General features: G+C 43.4%; 1 long non-coding RNA gene and 1 pseudogene across 1 annotated transcript in view; both read right to left on the bottom strand.

Moving 5' to 3' along the window:
• LOC148148921 (uncharacterized) overlaps positions 1-21,898 on the bottom strand; it is a 590,427-nt pseudogene that overhangs the window by 2,383 nt on the left and 566,146 nt on the right.
• Positions 6,715-21,898, bottom strand: part of LOC122553209 (uncharacterized) — a 38,740-nt gene continuing 23,556 nt past the window's right edge. Inside the window, exon 3 of the long non-coding RNA XR_015758274.1 lies at positions 6,715-6,913. This is a non-coding gene — a long non-coding RNA (uncharacterized LOC122553209). The remainder of the gene's footprint in view (positions 6,914-21,898) is intronic.

The raw sequence follows: 21,898 nt of genomic DNA, 5'->3' as shown, positions 1-21,898 counted from the left end.
GTAGTTAGATTTTTACAAAATAATGTGAATTTTGAAGAATATATCATTGAAGTTTCTTGGATGCAGCCATATTAGATTACAACTAACATAATGCAGCCTTCCAACATGAAAAGGTTCCCCACCTCTGGTCTAGTTAAATGATTATCCAGTTCTAATTGAGGTCGATACCTATATGGCCACAGAACGAGTGATCACAGAACGAGTCTTTTACAAAATTTACTCTGGAATCTAACCCTGAAGTTTGTGCAAGATCTCAGCTAGATGAGAACCTATACTAGGGAACTTTACAGGTTAAAGGTACAACTTTAGTTCTAGTCTCTTATGAGAAGCAACTTGTTCAGTTACCACTGTTTGTAGTAAAAGACTCGGGGCCCAAGCCTGATGAAGTGAAATTGGTTGAGAAAGATTCACCAAGATTGGTTCAACACTTTTTTTGATTGGAAAATGGCTGCCTGAGTGAAATACTGATACCTGGAGGTTTTCAGGAAGGTCCAGGGACTATCAAAGGAGCCAAGGCCAACTTGTATGTTGACCAGGAAGCAATTCCATGATTTTGCAAGGCCCACCCAGTGCCATTTGCCTTACGTGCAAAAGTAGAGGCAGAAATCAAAAGGCTGAAAGTGAAGGAATCATCAAAATAGTCCAGTTTGCAGAATGGGCAGCATTATTTGTACCAGTGTGAAAATGCCAGAAATACTTATCCCAACTGAAAGATGACTGTGGCGAATACATTTCTTCAGGAGCATGCTTTTCACTCGTTGCCACTGAAATAACTATACAGAGGCAAGGTTTGGATGTAGACAGAGCTGCATTGATGGGGCAGTGTCCAGTGCCAACCAGGTCAGAATTTGCCACCAGCATGGGAATGGTTGGATAAACACTGGGCTCGGTTACACGTTGACTATACAGATTCTTCCATGGGCTCAAGATTCTTAGTCATTGAGGACGCCCACTGAAAATGGCTGGACATGCATAGAGTTCATTTGTCAAACCCAGTGATGATGATAGAAAATCTGCACGCATCCTTTGCAATACACAGGCTCTCGGAAGTGTTGGTCACAGATTGTGGATCATGGTTTACCAGCAGGATATTTGAGTATTACCTATAGTCGAATGGTATTCGGGAAATAAGATCAGCTCCATGCCATCCATCATCCAATGGTCTGGCAGAAAGAACAGGCCAAACTTTGAAGGCAGGCTTAAAGAAACAGCCAGGAGAAAGTGAGGACTGCAGATGCTGGCGATCAGAGTCAAGAGTGTGGTGTTGGAAAAGCACAGCAGATCAGGCAGCATCCGAGGAGCAAGGTAATCAATGTTTCGGGCATAAGCCCTTCATCAGGAATGAAGCTCTTCATCCTGATGAAGGGCTTATGCCTGAAAGATCGATTTCCCAGCTCCTCAGATGCTGCCTGACCTGCTGTGCTTTTCCAGCACCACACTCATTAAAGAAATAGCCTACAGCTTCCCTAAATACTGAACTGTCCCAATTCCTATTTGATTATAGAACTATTCCTCATGCAAATACAGGCATAGCTCCAGCAGAGTTGCTAATGGGGAGAAGATTCCATACCAGGTTCTTGGACTTGGACTTAGTGGGGAGGATGAAAAAGCAACAGGAACACCAATGCTAGACTCGAGACTCTGTTAAGCAAGAGAGACAGTTTACTTTATGGGACAAAGTTTGGTGTAGGAATTGCAGGAATGACGCTGCATAGGTAAAAGGCATGCACAACGCATATAGATCCAGCAATGTATAAAGTTCGAATAGATGTGACGGTCATGAACAAGCATGTGGACCATATGAAAGCTGCAAGTTCACAAATGGTGCAGGCAAAAAAATACCGAGCTCCTTGACTGCCTTTCCGACTGTTCAGGAACCTGTGGGTTCTCCCTCTCCATCAAACCTTGAAGGTGCCTCAGAATCTGAGATGGACACAGCAGATGTCACTGCCACAATGCCTTTGCCGCCTGAAGAAAAGAATCAATTCCTTCTGAGATGCTCTGGGTGCAAGAGGCAAGCTATTGTGCATTACATCCCACTCATATCAGAGGCAGAGTTGGAGGAACCTGACCGAGTGCTCAAATGCCCCAGGAGGAGCTGCTAAAAAAAACAGCCTATGTCCTGTGTCAGAGGAGGAGGAGGAATGTAGTGATTGTAATGAGATCAGCCAGCAAGGTTGACCTCTTAAAATTAATTTCCTGATTAGGGCTGTTAACCCGGTCCAATCAACAGAGCCCTGGCTGACAGATATAAACAGCAGTATCAGAGATCCTGTTCCCTCTGAGAACTGGCTCTGAGGAAGCTGGGTTAGTGTGAAGGACTCTCCATGTGTAAGTACAGGGTGACTTGGTGGTGGGAAACCTGCCTCTGTGGAGTTATTTCAATTATGATTGTGAAATCTGGGCCATTAATTTTATCATTTCTACCAGGAATGGCACACACTGACTCGAACCTAATAAAAGCAAGTACTTGCATTCAAGCTTAGTTAATAACCTCTCGTGTATCATAGTCTGTGGGAAAGGGTTTGGCAACTGAAGAAAATGCCCTTTGGTACCAACGTGAAGAATGTATACTTTAACTGGGCATGTGCAGAGAAAAGCTTAAAAAATGTTGCTGGAAAAGCGCAGCAGGTCAGGCAGCATCAAAGGAACAGGAGAATCGATGTTTCGGGCATAAGCCCTTCTTCAGGAATGAGGAGGGAAAGCAGAGAAAACAAATGATCTTCCCATTCTACAACAATAATAATCATTCGGATAGCAAATAAACACAGTGCAACTGCTGAAAATTGGAACAAAAAGGTCATAGAGAAATAGCTGCCAAAGTATTTTTTTTTCCTTAAAATAACCGCTCCTGAGAGATTTACAATACACAGGATAGCCTGAAATGGCATAGAAAAGGTGTTCATGCCCCACTCAAGCCTCCTCCTATGTATTCCCATCCACCAGCATAATCCCTTATTTATTTGTCCCTCATATATTTGCCTATGTTTCCCAAATATGCATCAGCCATTCGCTGAGCAAGTTCCACATTCTCACCACACTTTGGGTAAACAGGTTTCTCCTGAATTGAATTTCTTGGTAACTATCTCAAAATCTTGCTCTTCTCCTCAAATAGAAACATTTTCTCTGCATCCATCCCAACCCTAGCCCTAGTCTTAACATCCTCTGTTAAGTGATTCCTTACTCTTCTTTGGACATGAGATGCAGCCTATTTATCATTTCCTGGTTGCTGGAGGGCATTACTAAGTCAGGAGGGATATTTTACCCCCATCCTTTTAAACACCTCTTGGTATATTTAAAAGAAAGTGAAGTTGTATTCTGTATTGAACCCAAGAAAAATAAGAAAAATCAACATCAAACATAGCCGCACAAACACAAGAAATAAGTTTACAAAGACAAAGGGACAGGTGTTTAGTATGGGCAAGAAAGCAAAGGCAAATACAGTTGAAAGTTTTTAGACTCCTTCAGTTGTGAGTGAAATCTGAATCCTAACAGTTTAGCTGCAGTCCTTATTCCTCGACAGAGGCAACATTTGTGGATATCCTTCAGCTCTTACTGCAGTGTTGTTGTTTCAAGTCATTTCTTTTCATTGGGCATTGACTTTTAAATTGATAACAGAAATAGAACAGGTGTTTTCCAGCTTTTATTTACATATCAATATTTTGTTGTCTCTGCCTTGATGCTCACAACAAATTGTTGGCGAAGTTCACTTTTATATTCCTGAATCTTTTATTTATTTTTCCAAGCTGTATATTCCACAGATAAACTTTCACCATATGGAGTAGGTTGCAGATCTGAGTTTCAGTGCCCATTTATAATTTCCACTCAGGCTGATCCCTGTACTCTGACGGTCTCATGAGGTTGAGTGATCAAGTGATCAGAGCAACCATTTACTTCAAATCCATTTTTAGTCCATGCACGTTCCTAGTATTACAACCACTTATAGAGGCTGAGTATTGTTAGTATATTTTTATTATGATTGTAAAATGGGTTATAGATCACTCAAGAGTTCCATATTTTAATAAAACAATGCATTTTTACATGCATGCTGTTGTCTGAAGCTGTGGATAATGATGGTAGAGGTTCCACCGTTCTTTCCAGCACATGGATAAGAATCTCTCCACAATGATTTGGAGATGCCGGTGATGGACTGGTGTGTACAAAGTTAAAAATCACACAACACCAGGTTATAGCCTGACAGGTTTAATTGGGAGCACTAGCTTTCGAAGTGCTGCTCCTTCATCAGGTGGTCCCTTCTCTGCCTGCCATTGATGTTTGTTAGAAGGATTTGCAAGTTGATATCACAATCTGTTTGTCCTTGTTTTTAATGCCTCTTCCTTTGGTCATACTGTCCTCATGTGGAACTGAAGCCCAGAGTTTCTGGCTCAAAAGCAAAGATAATAACCAACTTACGACGATATCTCTTTTTCAAATCTATCCCTCTAGAAAGAAAGCCTAGTCCTGGTTTGAAGTTTTTTTTAATGATTTATGGACATGTAACACAATGTTTAATGATTGGTGTATTTGTGTATGAGATCCCTATGTTTCTCTACTTCAATTTGACTTGTTCTTTCCAAATAATAAGGAACCTCCCTATTCTACCTCCCAAAATATTCCACCTCACATCTGTGGTGCGCTTCATTTGATAATTATTTGTCCATCAGCAAGTTTTAATAATATTTGCCTAGAATTTGTTATAGTTGTCCTCACTATTGACTTCTCCACTCAATCACACCCCCCCCGACCAATTTAGTCTCCTATTTAAATTTAGAAATTGTTTTGATCCCAAAGTCCAATTGTTCATGCAAATTGTGATCCTTGGGAAACACCAATTCCCAAATTCTGCTACTTTGAACAACTACACTCTGTCTAGAAATCCATTCTTCCACTTGAAACAGGATTTCATAATATCTGACCTAATTCATGAAATTATAATGGACATCTTATCAAAGGCCTTTTGAAAATCCAAATTAATTACATTAGTTTCATTGCCATTGTTTAAATATCTGTGTTACCTCCTTGGTCCAATAAGATGGGTCAAGCAAATATTCCTCTGACTCCAGAAAAATAATGACCAGCTCCACCCACCACCATCCTGCAGCCTGCTCAGCTCCCCATGCTGCCATCCCTAAATCTCTCCGATAATGAAACCTGCGTCCCAAGAATGAGTCTCATCACTTGGGTGAGCTAACTGTGAAGATGTGCCCAACAGTGCCAAGTATGCCAATTAAATGTTACCTCAAAGCATTTCCATTGAGGCCTGCACAAGCTGATGAGAGGGCTCCTGGAGCCAAATTTGACAACCAAATACCTGGAACCAGGGAAGGTTTCAGTAACAAAAAACCAACGTCATCCATTCTAATAAGCACAATAATTCATTTAAAAAGCTCATGAGGGGATTCTAAGTTAAAAGTCACCCAACACCAGGCTATATTCCAACAGGTATAATTGGAAGCACTAGCTTTTGGAGCACCCCTCCTTTATCAGGTCCAACACCGGCATCTCTAAATCAAGAGGTGATTCTAGGCATGAATTGTGTGTTTGCGCAGAACCTAGGGCAGCACGATGGCTCAGTGGTTACCACTGCTGCCTCACAGAGTCATGGACCCAGGTTCGATTCAACCCTTAGACATCTGTGAGAAGTTTGCACCTTCTTTGTGTGTGCGTGGATTTCCTCCTGGTGCTCTGGTTTCTTCCCACCGTCCAAAGTTGTGCAGGTTCCATGGATTGGCAATGTTAAATTGCCCGTAATGTCCAGGGATGAGCAGGCTAGATGGATTTTCCATGAGAAATGCAGGGATAGGGTAGGGAGGTGGGTCTGTGTGGGATGCTCTTCAGAGGAGCGCTGTGGACTTGAGGGGCCAAATTACCTATTTCCACATTGCAGGGATTCTATGATTTCTTAGCATTCTGTGAATATCAAATAACGCAATGCCAAGTGTGATAATGTTGTTCAAATTGTTTGAAACAGGCAAATACTCTGGAGGCAAGTGGGCCATTGTTCCATGATTGGGCATCAAAGGCCTATATGGATATTGGAAGGTGAGCAGGCCTCTGTTAGGTGAATGGATTCCTGTTACATGTATCCACATTCCCGTTCTATTTAAATATACCCCAGCTTCTTGCGCGGACCTCTATCTCCTGGAAGTTTCCTTAAATCTCAATCCCTGAATCTTCAGTTAGATTCAGAGGTACATTAATAATATTTCCGTGTTCATATTTAAAGTACATGAAACCAAACTAATTTCGGTTGAGTGGTTAGGTTTCACACCTGAGGGGTTGAATAATTCTGCGAATTTGCCTCACTGTGACTCCAAACCTCTCCACTGATTGGCCACATTGATAATTAAGAAAGTATCTCTCTCTCTGACAGTGTGAAGAATATTAATGATCGATACATGGTGCAAGACGCATATAATTACCAAGTACCTTATTAAGTATTAATAGGCAGAAACTGCGGTTTGTTGAGCTGGGACCCACCAGTCATGATTTATTTTTCAATTGACTTTACATAAACATAATTCCTCCTGAGTCCAATCCCATTGGTAATCAGCCTCTTATCTTTTCAGTTTTGATTCAAGCGAAGTTAAGGCAGGTGAATTGACTTATGAAAGTGGAAGGTTAATGTTTTAGACAGTCAAGACATTTATTTTAAGTTAGGTGCTGGCTGATCTGCTAAGGTTTTTTTGCATTCTTCCATTACCAGTAATTTTTCTTTCCATTCTCATTTAATTGATCGCTGTGGGTATCCTGATCCATCCCTCAGGTTAAGGAAGGTGAGCAGAACCTCCAAATGTTAAATCAGGAGATGGATCATGTTGCATTCTTCTTATTATAAATGTACTGATTGTGCAAGAAGAGTTGTAATGATTTGCTCATGAGTCCTGTGTTGTTTGAATAATCACTCTTCAATCTGCAAGGAAAACAAACTCTATTTGAATGAATTCTGCAAGCTATTGAGACCGGAGAAAGCCCCAGCTAAGACTACCCCTGACCCTAATTCAGCGCATGCCTGTCATGTAGAGTAGTGCTGATGTTTTTGACCAAAATTGTCATGCAGAGCTTTAATTCCTAGCTGTTATATGCAACAATGTAGCTGAAAAACCATTACACAATGAATAACAGGTAAAACAATAATGTGGGTTCTCTATTTGAAGATAAAATAGAGAACTGTGTGGAGACTGACTGTGTGGAGTTTGCACGTTCTCCCCGTGTCTGCGTGGGTTTCCTCCGGGTGCTCCGGTTTCCTCCCACAGTCCAAAGATGTGCAGGTTAGGTGAATTGGCCATGCTAAATTGCCCGTAGTGTTAGGTTAGGGGTATGGGTGGGTTGCGCTTCGGCGGGGCGGTGTGGGCTTGTTGGGCCGAAGGGCCTGTTTCCACACTGTAAGTAATCTAATCTAATCTAAAAAACTATATGCAACAATTGTAATGGGATACTGTGCAGACTGTTGGAAAATTACTTTTTCCATGAAGTTATAGGTTTATATGTCAAATCGTTGATCAGACCACATTTGGAGTATTGTATTCCACCCTGGGCACCTTCCTTGAGGAAGGATACTAAAGCCCTGGAGACGGTGCAAAGCAGATTTATTAGAAAGATACCAGGAATAAGGGATTTTAGATACAAAGAAAGATTACAGCAATTGGGCTTCTTCTCTTTGAGCAGAGAAGATTAAGAGATGACCTCACTGAGGTGTTCAAAATTATGAACAATTTTGACAATTCAAAGAAGGATATTTTGTTTCCACTATTGGTATGTCATTAACTAGATTGTTGGCAAGAGCTCAGAGTGAAATGAGAAGAAACTTCTTTAGTCAGAAAGTTGTTAGGATTTGGGATGCACTGTCTGGGAGAGGTAGATTCCATGAGAGGCTTCAAAAGACAGCTGGATATATATTTGAAAATGATGAATTGAGAGGGCTGTGGAGATAGGGCTGGAGAATGAGACTAGGTAGGTAGCTCTTTCAGGAGCCAGTACAGACACAATGGATCGAAAGGCCTCCTGTACTGTAACTTTCTGTGATTCTATCCTGTTCTCGTGGTGGATAGTGAAGGACAGCAGTTCCAGATACACCTCACCAGCTGTATGTTTGAAAATGTATAATGGGTAAAGATGAAATTTTTCAAAAATGAATCTGATATGCAGTAAGTTTCAGGATGGATGTTATGAGAATTTCTGCTCCTTCACTCCAGCATTGCCATACAGAGTGGGGTACTCTCTTGTAAATATTGCTGATGCACTCATACTGGTGTGGTCATTCTGGCAGAGTGGTGCTTTAATGGGACGTTTGGTGGGATGGATGGAGGGACAGACACATACACACACTCTCTCTCTCTCTCTATACACACCATCCCCCACTCCCGCAACGGGAGCATATTGATTCCTCATATAATCAGGTGTTGTAGTGAAGATCTTGTTTATTCAGGGCTTCCATTGCAACTACGCTGCAGTTAAACTTGTGGAGTGGAAATTTCAGGCTTTAAACCATGTCCTTTGTTAAACTCTGGTAATATTGGAACAGACTGCACTGCTTAAACAGTTTTACTATGCTGGACGCTTTTTCCCCAACACAGACCAGACAGAATAATGTTTTATAATACATCACGCTGTGCACCTGTTAGTCTTTTTGTTTTTCAAATGCTGCCAGGCTTACTTTTTAATTGAATTTTCAGAAGCCCAGAGGCCTCCTAATTTGTGCACAAGGGTCAGACTCCTCAGAATGCTGGAAATGCTCCGAATATGGCTCTATTGCAGTCCGAGTGCCAAATCAGGAGATGGGGGATCAAAGCTCTTGAATTCCAGTTTTCTTATTCCATTACAATGACAGAAAAGGATCCAAACAGCGTGCTTCGTGATGGCTGATTACTAAGGGGTCAGATGTAGGCACCATCGTGTATATCTTAAGGCTCTGAGATTGGCTCCAGCAGCTCATGTTCAAAAAATAAAATAACAGAAAAATGGGATATCAAGAAAAACGTGCCAGCTTAAGCTTGTTCCCCTAAAATTTTCTCATTCTTAAAAATCACACAATACCAGGTTATAGTCCAACAGGTCTATTTGGAATCATTAGCTTTTGGCGTGCCGAAGACTAATGCTTTCAATTAAACCTGTTGGACTATAACCTGGTGTTGTGTGATTTTTAACTTTGTACACCCCAGTCCAACACCGGCATCTCCGAATCATGACTTTCCTCATTCTGGTTTTCCTTTTGGGGAACAGAAACTTCTAGGGGTCTAAAAGTAGATCACAAAGGGTTTGTGACAGCACAGCCACAATGGGAAAGGTGCCAAATATTGTCAATGATGCAAAACACATAATATCCAAGTAATCGTGAAGTGAACAAAGATTAAAAGTTGAAATTTTATGGTCTCACATTTATTGAAATTTAGCAAAAATAATTTCCATCAAAAAAGGGAATGACCCATTCCCACTGCAGCCATATTGCCAATCCTTACAGTCTCTCTCATCTAAGGCTTTATAAATATGTCCACCTGAGCCCTTTTAATGTTTAAATTGAGGATTTCATGATGTACACAATACCCACTGCCATTTAAGGATGGCATTTAGTGGTGTATGACCTCTAACCTGTGGGTGTCCAGCTCCAGCAGGTAAATTTCACTTCAATTATTTTGGGGAATGGGGGTAAGGTGTATGAGGAGTAAGAGCAAAACCAGCATGGGCTCCTGGGATTCCATTTCTCATTTTCCGTACCCTACCCCTCCCCAAAGATTGTTCAGCCCCTCAAGAACATCTTGGCCGACAGGCTGTTGCAGAGATTCAGAGTAGGTGAGCAGTGGTGGAACTCTTTCTCTTTGTCTGTATCTCACTAACTGAATGCTAATGAGCCTTGTCCATCCCCTTACCACGCCCCCCTCCAATCCCCCTCCATTTAACCTACTCTTGGAGCTAAGTCTGACCCAGAGTGAATTCCTGTTCTTTAAACCAACACTTTGTGTTAAGTAATCAAGCTCACACTAAACCAATTGAAGTTAAGGTCAATACAAATAAAGTAGTGGAATGCAGAAAATAAAACACTTTGATGTTCAGTTGCTGTCACACAGTGTCAGGCAATCAAAGCTTGCTGCTTACCTAATCTCCGACTGTAACAGCACAGTGAGAAATGGAAGATTTCCACGGGGTTTGAGTATTAATGACCCTTTAGAGCTCAACTCTGTTTTCACCACAACTACAACATTACCTCAGCAGTGAACACAAAATCCAGTCCACATCGATGACACCAAAAACTCCACTGATGCAATGAATGGTCATTACAGATTGACTGATTCTTGTTGCTGGAGAAAGTGAGGTCTGCAGATGCTGGAGATCAAAGTTGAAACTTTATTGCTGGAACAGCACAGCAGGTCAGGCAGCATCCAGGGAACAGGAGATTCGACGTTTCGGGCACAGGCCCTTCTTCAGGAATGAGCAGAGAGTGTTCAGCAGGAGAAGATAAAAGGTAGGGAGGAGGGACTTGGAGGAGGGGCGTTGGAAATGTGATAGGTGGAAAGAGGTCAAGGTGAGGGTGATAGGTCGGAGTAGGATGGAGGCGGAGAGGTCAAGAAGAAGACTGCAGGTCAGGAAGGCGGTGCCGGGCTGGAGGGATTCGGCTGAGACAAGGTGGGGGGAGGGGGGGGATGAAGAAACTGGTGAAGTCCAAGTTCATCCCCTGTGGTTGGAGGGTTCCCAGTCGGAAGATAAGACGCTCCTCCTCCGACTGTCGCGTTGTTGTGGTTTGGCGGTGGATGAGTCCAATGACCTGCATATCCTCGGTGGAGTGGGAGAGGGAGTTGAAATGCTGTGCTACAGGGTGGTTGGGATGGTTCGTCCGGGTGGCCCAGAGGTGCTCTCTGAATCGCTCCGCAAGTAGGCGGCCTGTCTCCCCAATATAGAGGAGGCCACACCGGCTGCAGCGGATGCAGTAGATGATGTGGGTGGAGGTGCAGGTGAATCTGTGGCGGATATGGAAGTTTCCTTTGGGGCCTTGGAGAGAAGTGAGGGGGGAGGTGTGGGCGCAAGTGTTGCACCTCCTACGGTTGCAAGGGAAGGTGCCGGGAGTGGAGGTTGGGTCGGTGGGGGGTGTGGATCTGACAAGGGAGTCGCGGAGTGAGTGGTCTCTACGGAAAGCTGATAGGGGAGGGGAGGGAAATATATCCTTGGTGCTGGGGTCTGTTTGGAGGTGGCGGAAGTGACGGCGGATGATGCGCTGTACATGGAGATTGGTGGGGTGGTAGGTGAGGACCAGTGGGGTTCTGTCCTGGTGGCGGTTGGAGGGGCGGAGCTCAAGGGCGGAGGAGCGGGAAGTGGAGGAGATGCGGTGGAGGGGTGTGATACACGGAGTGACATCGAACAATTCTTCTGCCGCCTTCGCCTCCGTGCCTTCTTCTTCAATCAAGACTCTCGCCCACCCTCTGACGACCCCTTCTCCCACCTCCAACACACCCCGTCCACCTGGACACCCCGTGCTGGCCTCCTACCCGCCCTCGACCTCTTCATAGCCAACTGCCGCCGCGGTATTAACCGCTACCTGAACTTCCACACCCCTCCCACCCACTCCAACCTCTCACCCTCGGAACGCGCAGCCCTCCACTCCCTCCGTTCCAACCCCAACCTCACCATCAAACCAGCTGACAAGGGAGGCGCAGTAGTAGTTTGGCGCACTGACCTTTACACCGCTGAGGCCAAACGCCAGCTCGCAGATACCTCCTCCTACCGTCCCCTTGACCATGACCCCACCACCAAACCATCATCTCCCAGACCATCCATAACCTCATCACCTCAGGGGACCTCCCATCCACCGCCTCCAACCTCATAGTCCCACAACCCCGCACCGCCCGTTTCTACCTCCTGCCCAAAATCCACAAACCTGACTGCCCCGGACGACCCATCGTCTCAGCCTGCTCCTGCCCAACCGAACTCATCTCGGCATACCTCGACACGGTCCTGTCTCCATTAGTCCAAGAACTCCCCACCTACGTTGGTGACACCACCCACGCCCTCCACCTCCTCCAGGATTTCCGCTTCCCCGGTCCCCAACGCCTCATCTTCACCATGGACATCCAGTCCCTGTACACCTCCATCCCCCATCACGAAGGACTCAAAGCACTCCGCTTCTTCCTTTCCCGCCGTACCACCCAGTACCCTTCCACCGATACCCTCCTTCGACTGACCGAACTGGTCCTCACCCTGAACAACTTTTCTTTCCAATCCTCCCACTTTCTCCAAACAAAAGGAGTAGCCATGGGCACCCGCATGGGCCCCAGCTATGCCTGCCTCTTCGTAGGGTATGTGGAACAATCCATCTTCCGCAACTACACTGGCCCCACCCCCCATCTTTTCCTTCGCTACATTGATGACTGTATCGGCGCTACCTCGTGCTCCCACGAGGAGGTTGAACAGTTCATCCACTACACTAACACCTTCCACCCCGACCTCAAATTCACCTGGACAGTCTCGGACTCCTCCCTCCTCTTCCTAGACCTTTCTGTTTCTATCTCAGGCGACCGAATCAACACGGACATCTACTACAAACCAACCGACTCCCACAGCTACCTGGACTACACCTCCTCCCACCCCGCCCCCTGTAAAAACGCCATCCCATTCTCCCAATTCCTTCGTCTCCGCCGCATCTGCTCCCAGGAGGACCAGTTCAAAATACGTACAACACAGATGGCCTCCTTCTTCAAGGACCGCAATTTCCCCCCCGACGTGGTCGACGGTGCCCTCCACCGCATCTCCTCCACTTCCCGCTCCTCCGCCCTTGAGCCCCGCCCCTCCAACCGCCACCAGGACAGAACCCCACTGGTCCTCACCTACCACCCCACCAATCTCCATGTACAGCGCATCATCCGCCGTCACTTCCGCCACCTCCAAACAGACCCCAGCACCAAGGATATATTTCCCTCCCCTCCCCTATCAGCTTTCCGTAGAGACCACTCCCTCTGCGACTCCCTTGTCAGATCCACACCCCCCACCGACCCAACCTCCACTCCCGGCACCTTCCCTTGCAACCGTAGGAGGTGCAACACTTGCGCCCACACCTCCCCCCTCACTTCTCTCCAAGGCCCCAAAGGAAACTTCCATATCCGCCACAGATTCATCTGCACCTCCACCCACATCATCTACTGCATCCGCTGCAGCCGGTGTGGCCTCCTCTATATTGGGGAGACAGGCCGCCTACTTGCGGAGCGATTCAGAGAGCACCTCTGGGCCACCCGGACGAACCAACCCAACCACCCTGTAGCACAGCATTTCAACTCCCCCTTCCACTCCACCGAGGATATGCAGGTCATGGACTCATCCACCGCCAAACCACAACAACGCGACGGTCGGAGGAGGAGCGTCTTATCTTCCGACTGGGAACCCTCCAACCACAGGGGATGAACTTGGACTTCACCAGTTTCTTCATCCCCCCTCCCCCCACCTTGTCTCAGCCGAATCCCTCCAGCCCGGCACCGCCTTCCTGACCTGCAGTCTTCTTCTTGACCTCTCCGCCTCCATCCTACTCCGACCTATCACCCTCACCTTGACCTCTTTCCACCTATCACATTTCCAACGCCCCTCCTCCAAGTCCCTCCTCCCTACCTTTTATCTTCTCCTGCTGAACACTCTCTGCTCATTCCTGAAGAAGGGCCTGTGCCCGAAACGTCGAATCTCCTGTTCCCTGGATGCTGCCTGACCTGCTGTGCTGTTCCAGCAATAAAATTTCAACCTGATTCTTGTTGCTGCATTGTTCTAATTGTTTTTTGATGCCAGTTGTGTACTTTGGTTTCAGGTCCAGCCATTGTTCGCCTAGTCTGCAACAACCAGCAAGTCCACATTAGAAATTTTATCTATTATGAATGGAGTCAACACTGAACTATCCTGGCCAGACTATCATCCCATTACATGGTAAACCGTGCAGTGTCAAATGATGCACATTTTCTTGAAACTCACAACTGCTTGGTTCACCACCCAACTCAAAGATAGTCAGAATTGCTGATCCATTTTATTATGTGAGTCACCAGGTTAACATTATATAAAATTGATGCACTCCCGCCTTTTACTTAAGACATTTTCTGCCCTGTCCCCAATGCATTCAATTTAAAATTGTCACATACTCACCATCAAAGTTCTCCTTAATCTCATCCACTTGCTTGTAAGTGTTCCCTCAGAATTTTGTTTGGCCCCAGTGCCTTTTTCACCTCATGCATTCATCTGGGAATTACTGTTTGAGCTATTTATAACTGATTATGCACTCCTGGTTGGTCTCCCACATTCTACATTCTATAAATTTCAGGTCACCCAAACTATTTTGCAGCTGTGTTGTTCACCAATGACTCCATGCTCATTGATTCAGGATAAACAACGCCTTGCTTTAACATTCGCATCCTTGCTTTCAAAAGTGTTCCTGTCCCCATCTTCCCATCTCAAATAATGCTCAAAAAAACCCTCAAAAATGATTTGTGCTCCTATCTATAACCTCCGTCAGTTCTGAAGACTTATGTGATTTTAAGGTTCCTCCAATTCTCTTGATTATCCACCATATTAATCTTTCTACCATTGATAATGCAATGAAATGTGTGAGATTTATGACATTTTTGAAGTTGAAGGTATGAATATTCCAATTCGAATATATTTGGGACAGGGTAGCAATCTTCAACTGCCTAGGAACCAAATGTTGGAATTCCCTACTTAAACTCCTCCATTTCTTTACCTCCCTTTCCTCCTTTAAGCTGTTCCTAACATAAAGAGAAACCATAAATTATTTTAAACATTACACCTATTTGTTTAGTTTTTAAATGAACTTTGTTGGACAAAGTTATGGCCACCTCTGATCAGATGATGCAATTTTTGGCAAATTATAAATAGGACAGAGTTTAGACCATCATGTAGGCATTTCAGTCAAATTGCCCAAAGAAATAGCTGACTTTGTCTCCCCACCAGAACCAGAACAAAGGAGTGCTATTGAAACCTATCATGTCTGAAGTGGCACTAATGGATCATCATTTGTCTCATGCAATGAACAGTGGGCCTTGGCATAGCACTTATTCTAATTATAAGTGTGGATGTGCTAATAGCCACATTTACCTTCTGAAATGAATACTGAACCTTTGCCTAAAGGGATGGGATTCAATTGTTAAATTGAAAACTGACTCAGTTAGGAAGAGTCAAAAGCCAAAAACCTTTTCCTGGCCTTTGCAGAAGTTAGCTGTAATCCCAAGACAACATTGTTTCAGTCTGGCAAGAATCTAGTTATTGTTAACATCAAGCTGCTAAGAATGTAAGACCAGCTCAACAAGCCAGACTCTAGGCTGAACTAAGACTGCCTCAAGACTCAATCTCTGTGAAACCTTGTTTCTAAGATGAATCTTATATTGATCTAAAAAGTGGATCAACCTCATGTTGTGATTTCTTCAAACGCTGTTAAAAAGTGTCACAGAATCCTGCCTTCAGTCAACTACACCTGTCTGCATTCACATTCCAACAAAACAAAACCTCATTGGACATCACCTTTCTGGAATCAGACATAAAACAAATTAATTAATGTCTACATCTTTGATTTTTAAGTAATTCATCATTTTAAACTTTTTTTTCCCCCCTTTTTTCCTTACGTATTTGTGTACATGTGTGTGTTGTGACAATTGTTCCCTTGGGTTGAATGCATGAATAAACCGTACTTCTGCTTTAACGTCTGCAAGCCATTTTAAAATTGGACTCAGTTTGGTTGGGGAGTTGGGATCACACCACAGCTTCTTTCAAAAGGGAAAATAAATAAGAACAAACAAGAATAAACCTACTTACAGACAAAGGTTGGAAACAAAACAATTCAATTTATCTCTTTCTCCTGTCTATAACACTCTATTATACTTACCTCTTTGACCAAACATTTATCACTGCCCCAATATCTCCTTATGTGGCTTAATCTCACATTTTCTTTCAAAACACTCCTGTGAAACTCCTTGGGTCATTTAACTATATTAAGGACTCTGTATAAACTCAAACTGTTATTGTATGGCATTCCTTTGTTCACAATTTTAATGTAGACATTATCCTCTTTGTTTTAAATGAGTTAAAATAGCTACACAAAGGAATGTCTGATGAATGAATGCTAAACCCTTGACCATTAATAATGTGAACATTATTTCTAGACTGCAGTATTATCTGTAGGAAATACAAAGACTTATTAACCACCACAATTTGCTTACTTAATCTGTGTGATAACTACATCATGGACTCGCTTTGCTAACTGAACTTTGGAATATGCTCTGTAAGATGTGATCGTTGCATGAGAACCTTTTTTGGCAACACCAGTCCAGTCTATAACTAAATAAGGAATGCTTCCAATTCTGAGAAGGTTGCTCCTCTGTCTCCATTCAGTACAATATGCCTCTCATATTATGCATGAGCTACTGTATTACTGTCACATACCAGTGATGTTCCAGGCCACTGTGCTGTTTGTTAATCTCTTACTGATTTAGTGGAGATCTACAAGTGGAGTGGTCAATCTCCAGGTAATCCTGTACAGTGCCTATAGGTGCCAATAAGTTACCCAGGTATTATGCCAGCTGCTGCTTTTGCTTGATATTTTCCTATATATGAACTTACAAGGGAAAAAAATACAGCTGATTCTAATTGGATCTGACTACAATATTGGACGGAATTCAGGTTTTTTCAGACTACTTGGATTTTGATCCAATTTGTAGCATTTGGACTTAGATTTTAGATTTGGCACCTGGCCTTGCATTTTAAGACATTACAATTTACTATTCATCGATTGCCCAGCATCAATTGCAATGACAAAATTTGCACCACAGTTCTAAGACTTACAATTTTGATTGCTTTCCCTTTTTTTCAAAGAGTTGTTTGTTATACCATGTCTTGCAACATCAAAGATAAAGAATATACATGTTTTGTCACCAGGTTAATGTTGGTATCAGTTGGTGTTATCAAAGAAATCCAGTAAACTGCATTCATAGGTAACTGGAGAAATTTTATGAAAGCATCCATCCATACTTTGCAGTTGAATATTCCTCCAGCTCAGTAGGAATAACAGCGGATAGGAAGCAGTTTTGTTAGATTTTTAAATTTTTGTTTTGCTGCTTGGGGACTCTATTAATATTGGATATGCAGCTCATTTTTTCTCTCCAAATCATTGTAAAGAAATTAATAAACCAATTGCATTTGACTCATGTGCCAGGCATACCAGGTCGGGATGGTAATTACAATTTTATTACAATTTTCCAGCAATCTCCAACAATAATTTTAATCAAAACCACTTGCAGTGTCTACATGCCTGGTGTTTCTCACCTTCACACTTTAGTTTGGTGCCATTATGTGATGCACCCTGTCAAAGATTCATTTGATACTTCTTATGACCTCAAGGTTGGCAGAGGTGTGGAATGTATTTGGCTGAAGTCTTTCAATCCAGGACATGAAGAGATATTAGTCCAACCCCACCGAATTTATACAAAGAACCTCCTCCAGCTGTGCAACTCTTGTCGGGCACTTGGATTGTCTTATCAAAAAGCATTTGGCACACTTGCATTCATTGCTCAGTAGAGAAGTTGGGAATTCATGTTGAGGTTGTACAGGACATTGGTGAGGCCTCTTCTGGAATACTGTGTCCAGTTCTGGTTGCCCTGTTATCAAGCTGGAGAGGGTTCAGAAAAGATTTACCAAGATGTTGCTGGGTATGGAAGGTTTGAGTTATTAAAAGAGGTTGGATAGGCTGAAACCTTTTCTCTGGAGCTTAGGAGATTGAGAGGTGACCTTATAGAAGTTTATAAAACAATGAGGGGGGGGGTATAGATAGAGTTAATGAAAGTTGTCTTTTCCTAGGATGTGGAAATTCAATATTGGGGGCACATTTTTAAGATGAGAGATGTTTAAAAAAGACATGAGGGGCAATTTTTTTACACAGAGAATGGTTTGCGTGTGGAATGAACTTCCTGAGGAAATGGTTGATGTGGATACAATTACAGTGTTTAAAATACATTTGGATAAGTTTGAATAGGAAAGGTTTTGGTTTAGTTTGAGATTATGTTCGGCATGGACTGGTTGGATCTAAAGTTCTGTTTCTGTGCTGTATGACTCTATAAACACTAGCTAGCAAGAGGCTCTCCTGTACTGTGACCCTGAGAAATTAGAATTAGAACCAGAATCCCTACGGTTTGGGAACAGGCCCTTTGGTCCAACAAGTCCACACCAACCCTCCGAACAGTAACCCACCCAGACCCATTCCCATACTCTATATTTGCCCCTGACTAATGCACCTAACCTATACATCACTACGGGCAATTTAGCGTGGCCAATTGACCTAACCTGCACATCTTCGGACTGTGGGAGGAAACCGAAGCACCTGGAGGAATCCCATGCAGATACAGGAAGAACGCGCAAACTCCACACAGACAGTCGCCTGAGGCTGGCATTGAACCCAGGTCCCTAGCGCTGTGAACCACTAAGCCACTGTGCTGCCCATTTTTTCCTAACATAAAACATAGAACTTTACAGCACAGCATCAACTGTGTGTCCACTGTGGCTCAGTAGATAGTATTCAAGCTTGTGGTTCTAGGTTCATTTCACAGCCTAGGACTTGAGCACACACATCAAACCTGATGTTCCAGTGCAGCAATAAGGTTATGCTGTACTGGTAGAGGTGCAATCTGTTTGATGAGGTGTTCATCTAAGGCCCTGGACGTATGACTATTTTAGTGGAATGTCAAAGACCTGAGACAAGTTCTCAGGAAGACAAATAGAATGATCAACAGCATCAGTTACTGACCCGTTCCAGTGTCCCTCAATATATTTATTGGTTTGCCTTCTTGTTCAGAAACATACCAAAATATGCTTTCCTTTGAGATAAAATGGTCAGTGCCTGCAGTGATCTGTTTATTTTTAGCAATATTCAAGACAAAATTAGTTTAAACTGTTGTGAGTTGTCTCTTTCTTCTTATTAAGTTCCAAGGGAACATGCTTTGCCTGTACCACAGCTATAGTTTTCATATTGATTTCTATTCCTGATGCATGCCTTAGGTGTTCCTATGACTGCAGTTGGTGTCTCATTTAGCTTCCAGCAATTAGCTTAGTAAATCCAGTCTTGCAAGCATATTATATATCACTTTTAGGTTCTGGACTTAAATGTTTTCCCAATTATTTGCTAAAACTAATATCTTCTTCATCCCCTATTCCTCTAATTTCCTTGTTAAGTTGAATATGACCATTCCTCCACATGTAACAGTATGCATCAGGTATCATCGTTTTCTGCTAGAATCACTGATTCTCCAACTTTTAATAGCTGCTGTTCATCTAAGTCGGTCTTCAGGTTTCCTGAGTATCCCCTAAGGTGTAACACCTGCCCGTTTACTTCCTCCTACTTCACAATCCAAGGTCTCAACACATCTTCCAGAAGAAGCAGTGCCTTATCTGCACTTCACACAATCTAGCCTTCTGCATTCACTGCTCACAATGTGGTCTGCTCTACATCAGCGAAACTAAGTGCAAACTGGGTAACCACTTCGCAGAGCACCTATATCTGTCCGCAGAAAGGACCCTAAGCTTCCACTTGCTTGCCAGTTCAACACACCATTACGTTTTCTGACCAACATCACTGTCCCAGGCTTGCTGCAGTGCTCTAGTGAAGTTCAGTGCAAGCTGGAAGAACAGCATCTCATTATCAATTTGGGAACTGTGCAGCCTTTTGGATTCAATACTGAGCTCAATAATTAGGGCTTGAGCAACTTTTCTCACGCCTTCTCCCAACTCCAGATGCCAGGCCTTATCATTACATGGGTTATTACCACATACTACCCATTGTCAGCTACTAATGCTCCCCATTAGCAGTTATTCATTTCTCCAGACAGCGCACCCCCCCCCCCCCCACACTGCATCCCCAAATAAAAACGATCTTTTTCCTAGCTTTCATCAGTTCTGAAGAAGGGTAAATGGATTCTCTCCACAGATGTTGCTGACATTTTCCAGCCAATTGGTTTTGTTCCTGAGGTATTGATATATTTATTTTATGACTCTTGGAATCCCCAGAGATGACAAAGGTAGCTTTACATTATATGGCCCCTATCCCTCGTGGATGTTTCTAGCCAAGATTCTGAGTCAGTCATGTCTCAACTCAGTCCATTACACAAAACCAGGGAGACAAAAAGCATTCAGCTGAGGTGTAGGGTTATGTGCAAAGACACACTTCTTTTTGCAAAACTTACTGATATATTTTGGGAGTTAAGTGTCCAGGGCATATTGACAGTTGAAGGACATAAGTGCACAACGTAAATGAGGAGATTTCAGGTATGTAAGGGAGTAGTGTGACAGGTGGGTATATAAGCCTTGTGGGTGAGGTTGTTAGGTAGCAGGTGGGTGAAGGGGGTTTGAGTGCTAGATGGGCCCAGTACCATGTGGATAAGGGGGGGGTTGGGTAGCAGGTGCATGAACGGGGTTGTGTGCCTGGTGGGTACAGTGCATTGTGGGCAAGGGGGCTAGGTAGCAAGTGGGTGAAGGGGGTTTAAGTGCAAGGTGGGTCCTGAGGAAGAGCCAGGGATGCAGATTGGGTGACATCTGGAGGTGCAATTTTGAGTCCAACCAGACTGGATTGGGTTGGTTTAGTCTAGTGGCGTCACCTCCAGCAAGGCTTTCCTGGGGTGCTATCAACTCCAGCAGGATCTGTAGTGGGGGAAGGTGTGGGGGTGTCAGTTCCAGCTCGGCTGGACAAGGGTCATGTGAGGTTCATGGTCTTACTCCAGGCAGTGTGGGGAATGAGATGCAGTTAAGGGAAGAATCAATGATGAGTCAGTGGGTCAGTTTAATAGTTATCTAGGAGCTAGATTAGGTGTATAACATTTCTCGTATAACTATTCAATGTAAGTGAGTCAGAACTCTCCAAATTATCTGACTTTAATATATATTATGGAGGGTTCCAGAAGCAGGGAAAATTCAACAGAGAAGTCCCAGGGAATCAGTCGCATCAGGGACCTGATACACAACCCCAATCTACGCTGTTCCAATAACTCTTTGGCAATCAGAATATTTGGCCACTATTTTGGAATTCTTCTGTAATCATCATTTCCCTCAGTTCTCAAAAATATTTCTCTAACTTCAGTGATCAAAACCACTGATCACGTAACATTCCTTTTTGTTTTGCAAAGTCTGCAATTGTTTGATCTTAAAGTCATGAATTTTAATTAATAAGCTGCGGGAAAAAGCTCGTGAGCGTTGAATATTGCTTTTTTAAAACTGTTTCATAGTCTGTAGATTGCTCTGCTAACAAACTGACACACAGATTCATAGCTACATTTGTCAAAACACTCTATAACATTAAGGCCCGAACACCTTTCAACCACTTTGTCTTCTCAGCTACCTTTTCAAATGAGGTGAGATATCTTTCCACTCCATCCATCCTTTGTACATTTAGGCATTCAATGTACATTTCTAGTTAATTCAAATGCTGCATTGGAATCAGAACTATCCACAGAAATACTCTCCCTGCTTTCTTTCTTTACTCTAAGCTTTTCCCTCGTCTGATTTCAGGTTTTTAAAATTCAATTTCTTTCTCTTTCTCTCTCACACTCCTCATTCTCCAACTCAGACTTTCATTTTCCAAGTTCTCTTTTCCCTACTTTTTACAATATTTATTTTTGTAAAAATACACATGACAGTAAATCGTTATTTTATCTTAGCCAGTGGCTTTGGGCCTAAAACACATACATGTACAGGTTAGGAGCAGGTGTATAGGCCATTTGGTCCCTCTAGCCTGCTTCACCATTCAGTCTTTCGATTGTGGTCATCACCCATTTTCTAAGTATTGCCTTTGACTCTCTTCTTGGTGAAGAATCTACCCACATCTGCCTTTAAACTATTCAATGACCTCACTCACTCTGCTCTCTGTGAACAAGGATTCCTCTTCAGTCAATTT

Source organism: Chiloscyllium plagiosum, unplaced genomic scaffold, assembly GCF_037043375.1.
Source record: "Chiloscyllium plagiosum isolate Xiang-an unplaced genomic scaffold, Cpla_swu_hap1 HiC_scaffold_10, whole genome shotgun sequence".
Classification (NCBI taxonomy): Eukaryota; Metazoa; Chordata; class Chondrichthyes; order Orectolobiformes; family Hemiscylliidae; genus Chiloscyllium; species Chiloscyllium plagiosum.
The sequence above is the reverse complement of the archived record's forward strand: the minus strand, read 5'-3'. Positions and strand labels throughout refer to the sequence as shown.